General features: G+C 38.6%; 1 protein-coding gene and 1 long non-coding RNA gene across 27 annotated transcripts in view; one reads left to right on the top strand and one right to left on the bottom strand.

Moving 5' to 3' along the window:
• Window positions 1-1,665: 1,665 nt before the first annotated feature.
• Window positions 1,666-20,700, top strand: part of paqr9 (progestin and adipoQ receptor family member 9) — a 39,256-nt gene continuing 20,221 nt past the window's right edge. For 4 of the 25 annotated variants that reach the window (XR_006093348.1, XR_006093349.1, XR_006093345.1 and 1 more), the window contains exons 1-10: window positions 1,667-1,771; window positions 3,001-3,250; window positions 4,305-4,490; window positions 8,885-9,008; window positions 9,798-10,274; window positions 10,421-10,537; window positions 11,743-11,844; window positions 12,745-12,898; window positions 14,607-16,057; window positions 17,181-17,241. The gene's annotated coding sequence lies outside the window, so the exon portion shown is untranslated. Of the gene's footprint in view, window positions 1,831-1,874; window positions 2,006-3,000; window positions 3,251-4,304; window positions 4,491-4,762; window positions 4,778-8,499; window positions 8,563-8,884; window positions 9,009-9,797; window positions 10,275-10,420; window positions 10,538-11,742; window positions 11,845-12,744; window positions 12,899-14,606; window positions 16,058-17,180; window positions 17,242-20,553; window positions 20,669-20,700 lie in introns of those variants that run through there. The other 21 variants (XR_006093344.1, XR_006093347.1, XM_042400422.1 and 18 more) reach the window with 20 other exon arrangements.
• LOC121888863 lies at window positions 16,715-20,496 on the bottom strand. 2 transcript variants are annotated; one of them, XR_006093352.1, is made up of 3 exons: window positions 20,070-20,496; window positions 17,458-17,613; window positions 16,715-17,238 (listed from the first exon to the last, which is right to left on the bottom strand). It is a non-coding gene; the product is annotated as an uncharacterized LOC121888863 (long non-coding RNA). The 2 variants fall into 2 exon arrangements; XR_006093351.1 differs by having other exon boundaries at window positions 16,717-17,238; window positions 17,458-17,610.

Raw genomic sequence — 20,700 nt, forward strand, 5'->3', positions numbered from 1 at the left:
GATGTCTTGTGCATCATTTTCTTCACCTTTCCTTGACATATTTGGAACTTGATGTTGTGTCAGAGACAAGATTTATTTATTTAGAGTGAAAAAGCATCCAAGGAGGCACAAAAAGTGGTGAATCAAGGTCCAAATGCCTCTACTTATAGGATTTTAAAAAGGTTTTCCAAATCCAAAGAGGGAATGGGGCTGTAGCTGCCTGAATTATAAGTGTCTTTTTTGGATACTACCACTAAGGGGCATTAAAGTCAAACAGAAGATGACACAGTTTCCTCTCTATCTGCTCTCAGTGCAATAACTTCAAGTTTGCTGGTGTCAGCCCACCGGTTTTCAAGCTAATGTATGGGCTCAAATTAGGGTCAGTATGTGAAATGATCATTTTAGAGCAGCAGTGACAGTCCATTAATATATTAATCAAATGTCAGAAATTAAATCTGCAACTAATTTGATAACTATTTAATTGTTTAGGTAATTTTTCAAGAAAATACCCCAAATAATTTGATAGTTCCAGTTTCTCAAATTTCGGAGTTTGTAGTTTTTCTAGTCTTACATTGTAATAACTGGAATATCACTTTTTTGCTTTGGACTGTTGTTGGATAAAACAAGACATTTAGTGAAGTAAGCTCAGCCTCTAGGATATTGTGATGGGCATTTTTTTGATGTCTAATGTTTTAAAGACTAAATATAGACTAGAGAGAGAGAGACTAAAATATAGATGATATACAAACACAGAGTTTTTTGAACAGCTCAATATCTTATCAACTCCTTTTTACGTCGATACCAATAAATTCCTCAAAGTTCTTGTTTCTAACTATTAAATGTGTCACCTTTGTTGTGTATTACTGCTGTTGCTCCCTGTGTTTGTTAAGATGATGTCCCATCTCGAGATTATTTTGCTGAATAAATTTCAGTATGTCTGTTGCCTGTCAACATAACACACACTGTTACATGAAATCACTTCCAGCATTTGAAAATGGCATTTTAAGGTCAGAAGAATAGAGCTTTCACATTTGTGTTAAGTTATTTTCCAGGCAATTGATTTCCAAACATATTGTTAACAGACTCTTTTTACTTTGTCTCATGTGACTCTGGTATAGTTAACACTCACATGTGCCTATAAATGAACAATGAAAAGCAATTGCAAATCTGGGAACAATCTGGGAAAGGAATCAATACAGAGTTTTATTAAAAGACTTAATTTCACCATAATTATGCTGCATTTTTTAAACATGAACTGATAAAAGCATGCAACTGTACAAAAAGTTCAGTTGACATTGTGTGATGTATTCAAGGTAACTTGATGTGTTTGAGGTAACACCAAAATAAATCATACAAAATTTGAGACATCTCTGACAGCTGAAAAAACTTCATTTGCTGATCAAAACTCCAGTAAAAAGTTAATAGGAGGATCTTGAGTTAAGATTTTTTACTCAAAATACGATTTCCAAGGACAAGTGTGAACTGTCACACTCAAAAGTAGAAACGTTGTCTAAAATATTACATTACAAATAGACATGGAATAACAGCTGTGGAACACATGGAAATGCTGATAAGCAATAATAAATCTATCAAATTAACAATTTGCTCCTGATATTTTTTTCTATTTAAGAAAATACCTCCCTGCTAATATAATGTTCTACTTAGATAGAACTGTTGTCAAGGACATCTTGTAAAAGAACCATTTTCTAGCATCAATTCATATTTGTTTCCCACATCAAGAAACAGTGTCATTCCTCAACATAAAGGGCCGGTGTAGGCTGGTCTGAACTGGGTGAGTGTGGATATTGCCTGGTGAAATATGTAAACGCCTTTTTCTAGCTCAAGCTATAGGTAAACCTATTATGAATGAGTTAGTTATGAATGTTTTAATGTTTTAAAACAAATTCAACAAATTGACAGTAATTGTGCTGCTAGTTAGCCAACTTAGCTACAAAGCAGGAAAACAAACAAAATATAGCTAACTATGATTAGCTAATGCTGTGCTAATACAACATAATATTAAAAGGTAGGTTAACTGAGCTGTAAATAGTTTGTAATTTTGTTCAATAGATATGTTACATGTATTTAAGTATCAAAAGAACAGTAGCCTATTTAATACAAAGAATGACTCCTTTCAGTCTGTCAAATGTAAATAAAGTTATCTCACAAGCAGCACTCAGCTAATTTAGCTAAACTGAAGTTGGTTCAGATTATTAAGTGCTTGTGTCAATATCTGCATGGCTCTTTCTTCATTCCAAGTCTTTTATTTTATGTATCAAACCACCTTGTCAATTTAAAAATAGTTCAACATTTTGGAAAATATGTAAATTAATGCTTATTCACTCTTTTTCCTAGAGTGAGAAAATCGATATAGCCTAAATCTCATGTCTGTGTGTTATGAAGCTGACATTTTTATCATAGCTAATAGCTGCTAATATATTAGCATACAGGCTTGGAGCAGGAAAAAAGTAGTCTGAAGTTTAAAAATATGCCTACCAATACCTCTAAAGCTTACAAATGAGCATGTTTTATGTCTGTTACTGAAATATAAAAACAATATTATGTTAACATTATTTCCAGCTTCGGAAATAGCTAGCTGTTTCCCCCTGCCTCCAGTCATTATGTTAGGCCAAGCAGCTAACTACATCCTGACCACAGCTCCATGGTTGAGCACAGACATAAGATTGATAACTTACCCATCTTTTTATCTCACTTTTGGGGGCAAAAAGCTAATCATATTTCCCAAAATGCTGGAACTATTCATTTAAACTCAGTGAGTTAGCAGAATGTCAGAAAATGTTTAGCAAAGTGCAGCTAAACTAGTGATATTAAAAAGTTTGACAACACACCCATTAAACAGTAGTCTGGAAACAGTTGAGTTGCATTTATTCCCTCTTTATAATAGTTATACAGAAAAGAGACCTATGACATGTATAAAAAGACATATATTGTAATGAATGTAATGTAATGATTGCATAATTTTAAATGACTTATCTTATGTTCCTCATTATCCATCTTCAGAGAGATATGATGGAAAAAGTATCCTGATGGTTATGGATGCATCGGGGCTCCCTCTTGTTTTTGATGTACTGGACCAAGGCTGGTCTTTTTGCCTGGGCAGTACAGACCCCGCAGGAGGAGGGGGCTCAGGAGCCATGAGGACTTTGCACACAATAGTGAAGTTGCTGCAGAGATGCATGGACGCTCCAGTGTATGGTGGGATGCCCTGCTAACCCCAAAGACTGAGGGCCAATGACAAGATCCTGCACAGGTGGGGCAGAAACATTAGCAGTAGACTCATAAAAAGGGGATGGGGGGTATTTTGACTGGCAGTCAGTCATATATGAGGCAATTTCATTTTGTTTTAAAGCACAAAAATGCTCCCAAATCCCCAAATTTCCTCCCAGCTATCACTGCTGATGTTCTAAAACTTGAATGTGAACTGTGTTGAGTTTAAAGGCATCACTAGTGAGCAAGGAGAAAATCTGGGGTTTGCGGGTGATATTGGGTGATGTAATGCTGTAAAAAAGTCAGTGAGTGCATCTGTAAGGTGGTTTTCCTCCTCCTTTCCCACTAGTACTGTGTTTTCTCTCTCTGTCTCTCTTTCGGTTTGGCATTCTTTGACCTTCTTTTGTCTCACTTTGAGGCTTTGTTGGTGCTGTGCTTAACTGGGCTAAAGGAGAACAAAATGTTCCCCCGAACACCCCCCTTATCCCTACCCTGTGAGACACCAAAAAGAAAGTCTCTGACATTGCTTAACTACGCTGGTCAGTTAACTGTTTAATTACATTTTCTGTAGATTTTATTCTCCATTAAGGTCTAAATGCAGTTTCACAGCCTTCTCCACACTGCAAGAAGTAAAATTCTGATTCTGGTGGAGAAATACTAATACATTTATTTATATTTGATGACCTGACAGTAGTCTATTTTTAATATTTTGAGTCTAAAAATACTGGAATCAGCCTAAATAAAACACACATGTGTAGATTTTTAATTGTAAAAGGTAAACTCCATCTAAGTTGCAAAAACACCCAAATTACCAGAAAAAATATAGGACATGACCTATTCTATTGTAGCTATAATTGGAATCTGACCTGAAGAAGAGAACATATAAACTAAAACTACAAAACATGCTAAAAGTGACTAAAATCACATAGTTTTACAATACAAAAAGGATGAGAGAAAAGAGTTATAACTTGGTTTATCTCATAAACAAAATAAGTCTAAATATGCCTCATTATAACTAAATCAGTATAAGTATATTTAAGTAAGTATAGAATACCAACACCCCACTTTTGACTGACTTGTTTCTTGTTTATTTGCAGGCTGTTGCACCAGCACATTCTCAAACAGGGAAACAAGATACTCAACATGGAGCTGTGGCCCCAGGCCCTCAGAGTCTGGAAGCCCCTAAATCAGAAAGGACCTCCAGCCTTCAGCCTGCGCTGGCCTCCAATACACTACTGTAATGTCTGTATGAGATGCTCCTTCCCCAGGCAGCTTCAGAAATGGTAAGTAAGACTATGCTGGATATATGTGCATTTAGTAGGAGTTTCAATTCAGATAAGGGAAAGAAGTATCTGTTGCTAATAAATACTTCATATGTTATTGTTCATCAGTATCTGCAGGGGTACTCCTACAGTTTAGTATGGTACCTCAATCAATCAATCAATTTTTATTTATATAGCGCCAAATCACAACATCTCAGGGCACTTTTCACATAGAGTAGATCAAGACTGTACTCTTTAATTTACAGAGACCCAACAATTCCCCCATGAGCAAGCATTTGGCGACAGTGGTAAGGAAAAACTCCCCTTTAACGGGTAGAAACCTCAAGCAGAACCCAGCTCTTGGTGGGCGGCCATCTGCTTTGACCGGTTGGGTTGAGAGAGAGAAAGAAAGAGGGAAAAGTGTGGGGGGGGGGGGACAGAATAACAACAATCATAACAATAACAATAAGTAGCAATTTCCAGGAGAGGATGCCAACAGGACTGCAAAGGACCGCGAAGGCTCGGCCTGCATCCCAGGGTTTCCTGCGAGATAAGAAAGCACAAAAAACTCTGGGGAAGAAGCAAAGTTATTGACATGCATTGATGTTACATGAATGCATACAGATGGAGAGGGGGAGGAGGAGAGACGAGCTCAGTGCATCATGGGAAGTCCCCCAGCAGTCTAGGCCTATAGCTGCATAACTAAGGGTTGTGGCAGAGTTGATCCAAGGTGAGCCTGGATCAGCCCTAACTATAAGCTTTATCAAAAAAGAAAGTTTTAAGCCTACTCTTAAACATAGAGAGGGTGTCTGCACCCCGGATCAAATCTGGAAGATGGTTCCACAAGAGAGGAGCCTGATAGCTGAAGGCTCTGCCTCCCATTCTACTTTTAAAGACCGCAGGAACCACCAGTAAGCTGCATTCTGGGAGTGCAGTGTTCTAGTGGAATAATACGGTACTATGAGCTCTTCAAGATATGATGGTGCCTGACCATTAAGGGCTTTGTAAGTTAGGAGAAGGATTTTAAATTCTATTCTAGATTTTACAGGAAGCCAATGTAGCGAAGCTAAAATGGAAGAAATGTGATCTCTTTTTCTAGTTTTAGTCAGTACACGTGCAGCTGCATTCTGGACCAGCTGGAGAGTCTTTAGAGATTTGTTAGGGCAGCCTGATAATAAGGAATTGCAATAATCCAGCCTAGAAGTAACAAATGTGTGGACTAGTTTCTCTGCATCTTTTTGGGACAGGATGTACCTGATTTTTGCGATATTATGTAAGTGAAAAAAGGCAGTCTTTGAAATTTGATTTATGTGGGAGTTAAGAGTAGCTATATCATTAGATAATGTATTTCTAAGGTGTTTAGGGCCAAGCACAATAACTTCAGTTTTATCTGAGGTTAGTAGTAGAAAATTACAGGTCATCCAAGTCTTTATGTCCTTAAGGCATGCTTGGAGTTTGTTTAACTGATTGGTTTCATCAGGCTTCATTGATAAATATAATTGGGTATCATCTGCATAACAATGAAAATTTATGGAGTGTTTCCTAATAATATTACCTAAAGGAAGCATATACAAGGTGAATAGAATTGGTCCAAGAACAGAACCTTGTGGAACTCCATGTCTAACTTTTGCCTTCACGGAGGATTCATCATTAACATGTACAAACTGAAATCGGTCTGATAAATAGGACTTAAACCAGCTTAATGCAGTTCCTTTAATGCCAATTAAATGTTCCAGTCTCTGCAAAAGGATTTGATGGTCAATTGTGTCAAATGCAGCACTAAGATCTAACAGGACAAGTATGGAGACAAATCCTTTGTCCGATGCAGTTAGGAGGTCATTAGTGACTTTCACCAGTGCTGTCTCTGTGCTATGATGCCTCTAAATCCTGACTGAAAATCCTCAAATAAACTATTGTTATGTAGAAAGTCACATAAGTGAGTAGAGACTGCTTTCTCAAGGACCTTAGAGAGAAATTGAAGGTTAGATATAGGTCTATAATTGGCTAAAATGCCTGAATCAAGAGAAGGCTTCTTAAGAAGAGCTTTAATTACAGCTACTTTAAAGGACCGTGGTACATAGCCTGTTACTAAAGACATATTGATCATATCTAGTAAAGAAGCGCTAACTAAGGGTAAGGCTTCCTTAAGCAACCTAGTTGGGATGGGGTCTAAGAGACAAGTTGATGGTTTAGCTGAACAAATCACTGAAGTTAGTTCAGAAAAGTCGACTGGAGAAAAACAGTCCAAATATATGTCAGGATTTACAGCTGTTTCTAAAGTGCCTGTGTTTGGGGAGAAATCGGGCAGGAGGTGGTGAATTTTGTCTCTCATAGAATTTTATCATTAAAGAAGCATAGACTCTACCTCCATAGACTTTTGAGAGACTAATTTATAAATAAAAATAGTCAAAGAGAGATTATGTTCAAGAAGTAAGAAATAAGAAAACCTCATTCAAAATCACACGGACATTTGTTATAGAACAAGTTACTAAAAATCCAACACTACATGCGGTTCACTCCCTTCTAGACATGGATGGTACATTTTTTGAAAACAATTTAATATAATTATTTATTATTTCTGTTTCCAGCAGCCTTTAGTGATCATTTTCCACAAACCCAAGACTAACACAACAAGTTAAATGACCCCAGCTTGACAGACTGAAACCAGTTGAGCAGTTGTGGGAGAGACTCCTTATCTCCCTAATCCAGACATGGCCAGCAGAGATTTCAGCCACACACATGTGCTGCATGATGGTTCACGTCACGCACACAGCGGCACAGACAATACAGCCACACACAACATGCATGTCATGCACACAGCGGTGGCTGCAGCACAGACAGTACAACCACATACACACACAACATGTCGTTGGTGTGGAAGTTCTTCAGCGTTAGTGAACAAGACACAAAGCTTGCAATTTGTAATACCTGTAAGTCCAAAATAAGCTGTAGAGGAACAACCCTGAAAACATTTGGAACAACTAACTTTATCAGACACTTAAAAAAAACATCACCCCGGTGCACTTTTTTATTTTGTTTTATTTTGTTTTGGAGAAAAATGTAACTTATTTAAATAGTTAATGTTTTATATGAACATACAGTACAATTAAATTTCAATTTTCCATTTAAGAAAAGTTACAAAAATGTTTGTGTATTCTGTCAATTATAGTTCTTAAAAAGAAAGAAAATATAAAAAGAAAGAAAGAAAATCCTTCTATCTCATTAAATTCTCATAAAGAAAGAAAATCTGAATCGGCCAAGAAATCTGCAGTCAGTGCACATCTAGTTTAAACATGTTTTTGGATAAACTAGACATTTTTAGAGGCGTTTTGTTGTGCACAAATGTAGATCAGCACTTTATATTGCACTATATGCAACATAAGGCCTTTAGCCTTGTTTGCCACAAGCCAGGGCTTATACAATTTTAAAGGCTGTAGATTATCTGAACTAAGGTTAAGGCTAAGGTGTTTACCACTACCAGTGACTGCAAGTCAAGCATATTATTCATTTTCCCAGGAGAAACCTGTCGTGGTTCTCAGCTGCTCTCATATGGCTAAGCTGTGCTAGGCTGCCTGTGCAAACAGTCAACACTGCTTTTAGCCTCTGTTTACTGTTATTCAGGACCATTTCTTAAACCTCTTGCAGGCCTTTCCAAACTGTCGTCAGCTGTCACTATGCCTAAGTTGGTTACTTTCCTGTGGAGTAGCTAAATGGCATTCAAGTGTTACTTGGCAACTTGGCACTTTTGGTGGCTCCGACGGAGGTTGTCAGTTAACTGGCTGATTTAAAAAAAATTTTGAAGGACTTCATTACCCACAAATCGGGCAAAAACATGTTTTCTTGGTTTTGGTACAGTAGAAGTGGAGAAGAGTCCTAACACTAGTACTAAGGTTTAAGACACTGTGAGATTTCTTTCAGTCTGTAGTTTGGGTTTGTCACTTCCTGTGTAAAGATAAACTCAATATGTGATGCTAAATATAAGCTAAACTTTGTAGAGAAGTGGTTCTACCATTGTGGTGGTGTGTTTCAGGAACTACAACCTAAGAAACTGATTGAGGAAACTTTGGGGAACTACATGCACTGCAGCAGTTAGGTAAAACAGGGCAAGTGAAAGAGAGAGAGAGAGACAAAAGCTCTCTCTTTCTTGTGAAATGTCAGCTATTTCCACACATTGTTTCCCTTCTGTTGAAACACGCCAACTTCTTACCACGTTTTGTTCTGTTAGTAACCCTTTATCTCTTTTCTGTGCTTTGCAGTGCTACAATGTCTTCATATCAACTCTGCCCCTCTCGTCTCAGCTATCTTATCTCAGTTCCTTCCTCTCCTTGTGCTTTACTCCCTGCTTCAGTACTGCATGTTCTTTCTGTGCCCCCCTCTCTCTGTCTTTAAACGTCTGTGCCTGTGCCTCTCCACAGCTCCTGGTGCAAGGCAGTCTTTTACTGTGAAGACAAGTGTTTCCCAGCACATGCTGAGCCAAACTGGCTAGTTATATGGACCATGTGGCCCAGCTGGCAGACCTGCTGTTCAGCTAAGCAGCAGGTAGAAGCACAGACCTGTACAAAGAAATCTTCTCTCTATGATGTGGGTTTTTTAACGTTACATTCAGGAAAATTCTTAAAGAATTCAATACTCTGCAAGTGTATAAACACAAGCCAACAATGCATGGTAAGGAATGGATACAGAGGGGAGTAAACTGCCCATGAATTAACATTTCAGTCCATAAGACAAGACATAACATGCATGAAGCAAATGATTAAATAAATCTGTTATAACTTGTCAACTGTGAACTTGTTGCAAATATTCTGACCAGCAAAGCCTTTTTGTTTATTGTTGCTGCTACCTGTTGCTATCTAAGCTTCAGTAACATCGCCTTTTCCAAACCAACTGAACATAGAAGTGAGCTAATTTTAGCTTTGTTTGGGCTAGCAGCAGCAGCAGCATCTGAATGCGGTGCAACACAAAGCAAAGTTCATAATCTCTTTTTTTTATGGGATGGGAGCGAGTCCTTTCTTAACATACTAAGATGTTGAAAATGGTACATTATATACTATATATAATACCTGCTAAACTTCATCATGTTAGCATAGTCATGGTGTGTGTGGCTGTAGATTCTTGTTGACTTCTACTCTGTGAAATGTCTGATAAGGTGAGAACCAGTGTATTCTATGGTTTAGGATTAAACTGAAACAGTTATTTTAAATCCCTCTTCTTTCACATTGTCATTAAAATTTTTTAATGGTTTTTCATATGCAGAGTCAGTCAAAAGCATTCGTCCCATTCTTTATTTTACTCCTACTTTTCTTTATTTCTCTCCCTCTGTCTTTGTAGAAGTCACATCAGAGAACTTTTTGGAAGACCTCCTGTTCAAAAAAAAAAAACTGGTTAGCAGCTACTGGGTGCACTGGAGCCTACTGGTGTGCTCTCCCCAGCCTCAGATCATCCCCATAGATACCTACTGAAACTGGTTGAAAGGTTAGTACAGTCCAGTGTGACTCAGTTACTGAAAAAGTGCAAGAAAACCCCCCAAAAAACAATTTCTTACCTTTCTTTTTTTACCCTAACCTATACAGCTGCTCACTCATTAGCATACTAGTCAATATAAAATTCCAGAATAGTTAGAAAAGAAAAATTAACCTGTAAAGCACTTAGCATACTAGATTCAATGGGATAAGAATATAGAGTTCTATAAACATTGTGTGTTGAGGGTACAGCAATGCCTGTGAGCCTCTGAAACAGGAAGCAGCTGTGTTGATATATGGTCCAGACCCCCCACAACCCTCCCCACTTCAAGAAACCACTCAGAAGGTACAGTAAATCTGAACTAAATACTAGCATGTGCTCGATGTTATGTTGGGAAAATGGGCTTCCACTCAATTATTGACTTATTCACTCTCTTAAGAAGTCAGAGTGAATTTCTATTATTGATGTATATGCTAATATCCTCCCCTCAGTGTCATGGCAACAGGACTTTGAATGGAGAGGCCTCAGTCTGTCCTCTTCAGTAGCTCCTCAACTCAGCTCTGCTCTCTCCATCTACTACATCATCACTTCGCTGGTGTCAAAGCATTGTGAGTGTTTTTATCTTCTTGCATTTCTTGCTCATTTAGGTTTAATTTCTGGACAGAGATTAAAAAAGGAGGAAAGTTTATTTTAAATCAATATTTTTGTAGCAGTAACAGTTGATCAAATGACTATAATGTGAAAGGGGTCACTAATATACAACCACCACCATGTTAACATGTTCACACTTGTCAACATTTAGCATCAAGGGATGCTATTGCCATTGTACTATTATCAGTTTCAAAGTTTTTATGAGGAATTTAACACTAACAATGTAACATCTCTGCTATATTATGGCTAATATGTGTGTATGTATTGACATGTATGTGTGTGTGTCTCCTGTTCCTCAGTTCCAGAGCTCAACAGCCTGATAAAATAAGTCACTGAGGATCCACATCCATGAATCATACAGGGAGCACAACACCCTGATGACTGCTATACTGCTCTGTTGTTTTGCCAGTTTCTTTTTTTATTCATGTAGTGAATGTGAACATTTTACCACCTTTTGATTGTTTTTCTGTTTTTTCAAATGTTGTGAAATGTACCCCTAAAATACTGCCTGTATTTTGCCTGTATTTTCAGGTACATTTTCTTTCAGTTTTTAAGGACAAAAAAGCTAAATAAATGTCCTTATAACACGTTTTTCATTTAATTATGACACTGTAAATGTATACATGAAAATGAAATACATATACAGGGTTTCTGCTGGTAAAGTTAAAGGTTTTACCCGTGATAAACAGTGATTGGGGCCAAAGCGTAACCGTTAACTTTGGTGTTGTCACAAGTTTATTAACCAGTGGGAAAATTTCCTCACTGTGGAATCCCCACTGAGTGGCAAACAAGACACAGGAACTTGGCTTGGGTCTTGAGAAGTTGTAGCATGTATTCACCAACAAATAGCCAAAACTGCACACACACTGCACTATTCACAGCTATACTGCTAACTTCATACTCCACCATCACACACACATGCTCTCTCTCTCTCTCTCTCTCTCTCTCTCTCTCTCTCTCTCTCTCTCTCTCTCTCTCTCTCTCTCTCTCTCTCTCTCTCTCTCTCTCTCTCTGTTTGATTTGTTTTCATTGAAGCATTTTAAATCTTCTCCTACTTCCACTGAAGCTCTGATGCCAGTGGTGATTGTCAGGAAATACAAAAACCCCAGCATCCTGTTTAAATAACCATCAGTCTGAACCTTGTATATGTCTTGTCCAATAGGAACTGTCGGTGCTTCTGCCACATGTGACGCTTGAACTGGTGTTTGTGGGTAGGCATCTGCTCTCCTGGAGTGATTAAGTGCAGCTCTTCATCTAGAGAATGGTGGGTATTTTGCCCTAAAATGTGAGCAGGATAATGGGTCTCACTGGCCGAGCACAAAATCATGTATAGAATATCATATGCATATAAGTTAAAAAGACAAATACATCAGATTGACAAGAGCTGTGACACTGTTTACATAAAAGTAACTAAACTCTTCAAGTAAAGGCGTGGACTGCATCTTTAAAGGATCAATGTGTAGGAATTGGCCAGAATTTTAGTTTAAAACATTTCAAAATTCCCTAAAATTATTAACAGAATGTAAAGGAATAACAGTTTTGATGTTATGTCAAAGACCTATATGTATTATGTTTTAAAGATATCTACTGAAGTAAGCATGCTAACCAGCTAGCTTTTGCCCCATCTGGTCCGTACTGTCTCATAATACTACTTTGTACTTCAGGGGTGATAGTGAGTCACTGTAGCATCCAGTCTGCCCTCAGTCCAACATGAGAGGAAGAAGACGTAGTGCTGCCCCGAGCCATTGGCAGTAATAGCAGAACCAGGCTGAAAGCTGCTGTAATTTTTGCTGTGGGGCTGTTAATATGTCACTTTATTAAGTTTTAATATTTTTTCAGGCGATAAAGTAACCGTGTAGATTCCCAATATATGGTCATTTTATCCAGATAATGCCTATTTGGAAAGTTGCACCGCTGTTGTCGGAGCAGCTGGCTGCTGCTGCTGCTGCAGGAACTGGCTGGAGAGACATCAGCTGGTCATGTCAGTTGATCCAATAAACTGCACTGGGTTGAAATATCATAACAATAAATTAGGTCTCTACTGGATTACTGTGTTGCAAAATGGCAGCAATTAATGAAAGCATGATGCTGTGTGGCAGAAAAACTGCTGTTTTACCAAGTTTAAGACTATATACTGTACAAATACCATTGCTGTCTCTTACAGTTGCTTGGAAACACAGACTGTGAAGTGAGCTATGTTTCCAAATGCCAACAATAAGCTTGAGGACATCATTGGTAGCAGTGGGGACAACCTCATGTCCACTCTCCTGCTTGTTCAGAGTCTCTGTGAGTCATCTCAAGGTCTCTGTACAACAAAGGTATTCATTTTTAGGACTAAATCACTCCTGAACTGGAACTCTTTTCTAGGGGTTTTACAAGTTGAAAGCTCTCTAGCAGCATTCTCAGAATATTATATGTGAATTCAGCCCCTGCTCCCTCATGCCCTGACCTGCCCATGAACCACAGATGAAAATGAGCCTCCCTCTGGTACATTTAATGTTTTATTTTACAGATCCATTCCTTGATTGTGTTACAACACCTAAAAGCATTCTCAAACCCCTGTATTACTTTCCAACTTTTGAAACTCACAGGATGGATTTATGTAAGGGATTAAGTATCTTCCATGATTGTTATGATTTACTCTATATGAGAAACAAAAGCAGTGGGTGAACATTTGGTGCATGATATTTGTATATAGTCTTAAACCTGTGGGTGTAATCACAGTGTAAACAGACTTTCCTGCTCTCTGTCAGCTCAGTGTCAACGTGCTGCTATGATGTCCTGACCTCAAACCACAGCTCTCTGTATTCTGAGCTGTGCTCTGTTGGCATAACCCTCCAGCACTGTTTTAAAGCTATACTCCTACAGAAGAATCATTTGAGAGGTGAGATCAGGGATGTTCTGTTTTAACAAAGCAAACGTAGGTTCAGCTGACCATCAGCCTCTCTGAGGTTCAAGAGGGAAACAAACAGATTTTGCACAAAATATTATGTAGAGAAAAATTCTAAAATGTGAACTATGGATTACTAATTATTAGTCCCTCTAACCTACTAATGAAACAAGGAAGTAGCGAGACGTTAAATCTGTGTTCCGCTGCCACTTGTGTAAGGGCTTAGGGTTTTATAAACCTGTATTTTATGAATGGTGTCATTAATCTGGCTATTTACAAAACAATGGGTCACATGACTATGAAAAGTCTATTAAAAATGTGTCATGTCCGCGGTCAGCTAATTGATTTTTAAATCAGTTGTCCTCACAAAAATCACTTTTTCTCCCCAAGTATGTAATATATATTTAATAGTGTAGTGTAATGTTGTATAATCAGCTTGTTACACATGAGTAAGCCAGTGTCATGGAAAATTGGACTGATCTTCTTTATATCTGATTTAATGAACCTCATAAGGGCATCTGATGGTATAAAACAAGCCTTCCCTAAAGGTTTGTTCGGATCACAAAAATATTCTGATCCTTAATAAAGTCCATATGCAAATCCTGTGTACTGTAATATTCTAACCACATTAAAAGCAAAATGAATTTCTGGACTGATATGATATTGTTATGTATGCACAGAAGAAACACAAATACCAATGCACGTTGATCAGTAACCATGACACGAGTAAAACATGACTAGCTGATCCCAGAGCTGTGTAGGAATACTTAGTTCTTAGAACTTAGTAACTAATTAGTGTCAATACTAAAGACCACCTTTCATTTTCTTCCCACTACTGTCTGGCAGTCCTCAATCCTGTATTGTAAAAATTGCTCCGATATTTACACCAGGTAATCACAAGCAGCAGAAATCACACAGCGTGAACACCTTTCACCTCTGCTGTTAAGAGGAAGTAGAAAGACAAAAAATACTGTTGCTGGGAAAACACCTACAATAAATGTGTAATAAATCAAACTGCATCATATCTACCCTCCTGGACCAGACTGAGTATGTTATAACTGTATATCATCCAGTAATGTGAGCAGTTGTGGTTATATTGCAGTACAATAAACTGACCAGGCTCTTCTCTTTGTCAGAATGGCAGTGTCTGCTGCCACATCAGAAAGCTGACAGTGGGAGCATCAGGGTCAAAGTTTACCGCAGCACCTACCACATGCTGCAGGAGCCTGAGCCTGACCTGGTCATCAGTGAGTGTCGTCTGTCTGGCGACTTTCAAAGGACTCAAAGCTTGATTCCTATGTGTGAATTTGCATGTGAAATATGTTGTCTGCTGTTGAATGGTGGGAAGGAAGCCAGAGTTCCCTTTCCTTCAACAAACAGCCTTTGTTTGTGAGCGAGTGTTTTATGATCTCCATAGAGTGTGTGTGTGTTGACAGGTTTCAAGCCTGCTTTTGTGTGTAATGACTCTTGGTTCGCCACTCTTCTCAAACTCCAGGTAATAAATACAATAAGCACACATCCGCACACTCACTTCCTCTCCACTGACCACACTGTATTACTACCAGTCATGTTACAGTCTGCTGACACACCAAAACTGCTCTCATGTCATGACCTCAATGCAAAGTGTTGCACCAATATTGCTAATTAGCATGCCTCTGCTAAATCTTTTTTTATGTCAAGCTGTCTTTTTGATTTTAGCATTTAACTATTCAGTTTTTGGGGTGAAGAAGTTCCAACCCCCCCTAAAACCACAGTGTGTTTTGTGTTGTTTTTACATTTCTCTTTAGAGAAAAAGATTACATAAATGAGACACAATGTGATAATTAGTGAGCTGTAGATGGTGGTAGGTGTATTTAAAAAACAACTTTGAACAGAGCCAGACTAGCTGTTTCCCCTTGCTTCCAGTCTTTATCCTAACCTAGGCTAACCACCTCCTCATCCAGACCTGTACTTAACACAAAGACATGAGATTGATATCCATCTTCTCATCTCACCCATGCTGTTGTTTACCTCTCAGTTCATTCCATATATTGGTCACAAGATGTGTTCAGACCAACTGCTAAGCAAATTTTTGCCTCCCGTCATTTGCATATATTTGACTGCTGTACCAGTTGTATTGATTAGACGCAAACAGCCAAAATACCATCTGTATGTTAGCTGTAAGTTAGCTAGCAGCGGACACACTGATTGTGTCTGTTGGAGTGTGTCTTTGTGTTTATCTTCAGTTCAGACTGAACTCAGAACTTGCCAGAAAGTCTAATTCTTTCTGTTATTTTCCCTCCAGTCTCTCTCCTTTTTCCTCTCCTCTCTGTATGTGTGAAACACATTCATAATGCTAATTATGCAGTATCTAAAATTCACTTTGTATTCTGTCTGAACACACAATAACACTGGCTGACAGTGTCTTCCTTTGTGTTCATGTCAGTCTCTGGGGGTTCCAGCCTTCTTCTGTGAGATCAGTGCGTTGAGATGTGAGAGCAGTTGGCAGGTGATGAACATGGCCACAAGGGGCGCTGTCTCCCCACCAACCATCAACCCCTTCCGCTGCCCCCCTGCGCATCAGCGGAGGAGACAACAGGCTGCCGTGGTGAGGAGCTCTAACTGCAGCTTTAGTCACAGGAACTAGACTGTCTCTCAAATCCTGTGTTAGAAACAGTCTGTCTTCACACCAGAGTATCAATGTGGAGAAAGCACAACTCCATAGATGTATTAAACAAGAGATAAAAAATCATTTTAGTGAAAGCTGCTCACCCTAAAAGCTCTCTTTAACTTCCTTTCTGGGTCTCCATAGAGCAGGAGCATCAGTGTCTTTCTTCAGCTGGCTGCCCACAATAATAAATAATCATTTTGTTTTGAAAAATTCAAAGGCAAAAGTTAGTGAATCACTGGCAAACACCCTTACAGTGTCTAACTTAACAGCCCATACCCCGGTGTCTTTTCACAAGCTTAACTTTTATGAACCTTTTGAGGCATTGGTATTAGTGTCTTCCTTGTGTTTTCAATGTATTTTACACACTAGGGCCTTTGACATACAATATATACATAGATCATTGGGTATCAGTTACTACAAAGTCTTATAGTCAGGAGCATTGGATCAAGATAAAGGTCTGAGGACCAAAACATTATTAACATTGTTCATGATATTCTTTCACGTTTACGAGAACATGAGAAGTTTATATGCTGAGTGAAAATAAAAGCAGAACCTGTGACAATAACTACACATTACTTCTCATTAAGTCCCTGCAGTTGAAAATGGCTATTAATCTACCCATTAAATCAGCTACAGGTTTAGCGTATCCACACCTTTTTTATTCCAGTTCAAGTTCTGGTAATAACTAGCACAAACACAACATCTGGTGTCTCTGGCAGAAAGCAAACTTTAGACAAATATTGCTATAACTATAGTCAGTCCACTGACTTTATGACACTTTTCTACTTGTGCTACTGTTACACTATGTTTTAGCATCTGGAGGATTGCAGCACTGAAGAACTGTCTACCATGATATAAACTATCTGACTCATCAGCTGGAAAAGTTCCTGTTAGCTTGGGCATGTTCTGGCTGCTGCATGTCACTGCAGCATAGGAGTTATCATTCCTTGAATCCTCTGTTATGATGATGTTGACATTCTTTTTATCTTCTTCTCTGTTACATTTAATGATCAAATTCTGTAACACCCTTTCTATTTCCATTGTTTACTGTCTCTCTCAGGTATTCCAACGGCTTCATCTTCCACCTCGTGTACAAGCCTTCAGTAAACGTTGAGCACCTGGTAAGTGACAGTAACTGCAGTCTTACTAACATCAAATTAAAAAACAGTAGATAAATCAGAGGAGGTTCAGTATTAGCTAAGGGGCATATCAATATTTAAAGGCAGTATTTTCCCCCATCTAAAAAACATGACCAGTCAAGTGACTGACTCGCTGCATATTTGTTGCGGCTGAGATAAGTCTTTGTCTTGTTTACACATGAACACATGCACACTTACTCATGGCTCCTGCACTCTGAAGAAACACCAGACTTTAACATTTGTGTCAGTAGGATAATGTGCTGAGGAGAGATCCAGCCTGAGAGAGACACCCAGGGTTCTTTAGAGGGAGCCCAACGGTGCTGAAGGAGTCTATTTGAGAGATGTTTAGCTCTGCTGGGAAGAATTCAATGGGTGGTTAGCAGAATAAAATATGTTTTCTTCATAAATTAATTACATAGAAATAGACCATGTTACCATGAATTACACTATACTGTAATTCTAGACATCTAACAGTGTTCTGCCAAGTGTGTTCTATGCTAAATGCGAGTCTTTCTGGAGGGTTATGATGTAAATCTACCCTGCCATTTATGTCCATTATGTCATAAAAACTAACTACAGGCGTGGCTCCACATCCATTAAATCCACAGTGCTTGTCAATCACTTATTAAAAAGGCATGTTGTAGCTCTCCCAGTGCGCTGTGCACTGAAGTGTGGCCTGCTTCTTATTCCTCGGGGGGATTTGGAAAGAGGCCTGACCCCCCTCCCCACCCCACCCCGCTAAAATTGCTGGTTCAAAGACTTCCTGACATCTGGCCACAACAGTCATTGCTGGAGAGTGAATGGGAAGATGGATGGGCAGGGTTACTTGCCTGTGGGCCTGGTTGACTGATATGCAGAACATGATAGAAAACAACATTTTGTTTCCTCAGTAAGTGAAAAAGCAACCATACTGAGCCTTCAAAATAAGCATGTGTTTTTAGAGCAAACATACTGTATATAACAACAAACTACTCTATAGATAGTATGAATACATATAAAGGCATATTAAGGCAAGTTAAGTTTAGATAGTATAAATACATATAAAGGCATAAGGGCAGCCATTCGCTGTTGACCACTGCTTGAACTGAGAGATGGATGAAAAATGAATTACTTGTGTTCCTGAATTTCCAGAAGCAGACAAAAAAAGATATTTGCTTGGTGAAATATCAGCCTGCAAATGTAGCTACCACATTTGTTACAAAACCGCTGTTTGAGATCTACTGCTAGCAACATTAGCCTTGAAACTTTTTTTTACAAGTCAGTCCACCAGGCAATCAGAAGAGACAAAGGTCGCACCGTTTAGTACAGCATGACTGAGAGTTCAAGAGCGGTCAATTACTGCACCAGCCAACGCAGAACGTGCAGCACAGACTCTTGTTTTTCTGCTGTAATGTGAATATGCCTCTAGGACTCACAGTCTGAATCATGGTATTTGTACAAGACACAGTGCTTGTGACCATCAGGGCTACAGGATCCACCCATTTAAGTTGCACTGTCTGAGTTTGATATACTTATATAGAATCAGGTTTGGCCAAGTTTATTTATGCATACAAGGAATTTGACTCCAGTTTGGTGGCTCTCAATGTACTGACAGAGTAACAGCACAACAGTCTTCAGAAATATACACAAAGAATGACTATATATAAGTGAAACTGTTCTGTGAAAACAGGATGCAAATAGTGCAAAGGTGTGAAGAGCGTATATATATATATATATATATATATATATATATATATACACACACAGTATATACAGCCTGTTCAAATGTACAGTAATGAATGAATTGTATTGCACATTTTGTGTTTTCAACTAAAATGAGTATGTGTAATTTGTAGTGAGTATTACAGTGCCCAGGGTTATTGCACAGTGACACAGTGAGTTCACTGATCGTAAGTGTGACAGTGAGGGGGAAGAAACTGTTCCTATAGATCAGTGGTTCTCAAACATTTTCACATTAAGGACCACTAAACTAACACAAATTAGACCACGGACCCCCATTTGATAAGGACCCCCTGAAACAATCTCAAGGACTACTGGGGGTCCCCGGACCACACTTTGAGAACCACTGCTATAGATAGATGAGAAGTGTTAAAGTTACAGTTACATCACAAAACAGATGTGGTAGGTGAGAAACAAAATATAACAGAAAGCCATAAATCGTATTGGTTACAATCAAACTAGAATTAAATAAGAAGAGGCGGGTGTGGGCACAGTGGTGCTATAACAGGATTACTCAACACGGACAGACTCGTTGGCACGGCACGCACGGCACGGTTTTACTCCCGTTGTTATTTGGTTTTCATTTGTACTAGTTCTGTCTGTCTCCCTACACGAAAAAGAAGTAAACGCTGAATGATTGAAGCTTTGGATTAGGTTGAACTCGTTAACTGCCAGAAAGCACGCGGTGAGACCGGACGCCGGTTATATTCGATTTCAAAGTAAAATCCCTCAATTGCCTTTAAAAAAAACACTTTTTGCTGTATTGACCTGACAACAGCTAAGCACAGCACTGCCAAAGCATTATAAGTGTAATAATTCCGAATGTCAGAAAAAAGACAACAAACGTGTTGACACTATGCAATATGCATTCTATAGCATCACACAACTACAGTATTATACTAAAGAATATCGTATAATGAAAGGAAATGTTGATATTGACGCATAAAGTATGAAAACCAGATGATTAATGGTATGTTAACAACAAATCAGACAAATGTATATCAAAAACCTATCCAAAAATGTCTGCATAAGCGACTTCATGTAAGGTGCCAAATGCACTGCTGAAAAACTGATTTGGACCACATATTTACCAGATGAAAACCAGTGTTGAGCCTCTTCAAAATCTGACGACTCCTCTGGATTCTTATTTTCTCTTTCTTTTAATGGTAATGGTTCTCATGAAAAATGACGGGAGATATCAATCATGTCCATTTAGTTCTGGTGATAGGTAGCTGGAAACTAGCAATATGATAAAAAGTGTTAAATCACAACCTCTACAACTTGAGTTTTGAGAGTACAAAAGAAAAGAGATGCAACTGTGATGCTTTTTTGACAATTGCCACTAGATAGCACTGCCGCCGTATTGAATTGAAATCACCATATCATGCCATGTCATGGTATGTCATGTTGTTATGTTAAAAAATTTGGTATTCGGTAGTCGCCTGCAGTCCAAAATGGCGGAAGCGTCGCTCTGCTGCGCGCGCTGATGTTGTAATGGAACGACCAATCAGATTTCACTTCTTATCAATGTAAAGTCTTTGGTTTTATTTTGAAATACATAGCCGGAATTCTGGTTTTATGTCGTGTGTAACTTTACTCTGGTACCTGTCAACTAGTCTCCGTTCTTCTGTTTCGCCGAAATGCCGGCTGGCTTCAAGACTCAGGAGGTTCTGCACTCACGGCAGCGTATGTATGTTGTAATTCCCGGTTATAAAATGGCGT

The sequence above is a fragment of the Thunnus maccoyii genome, chromosome 22 (genome assembly GCF_910596095.1).
Source record: "Thunnus maccoyii chromosome 22, fThuMac1.1, whole genome shotgun sequence".
NCBI lineage: Eukaryota > Metazoa > Chordata > Actinopteri > Scombriformes > Scombridae > Thunnus > Thunnus maccoyii.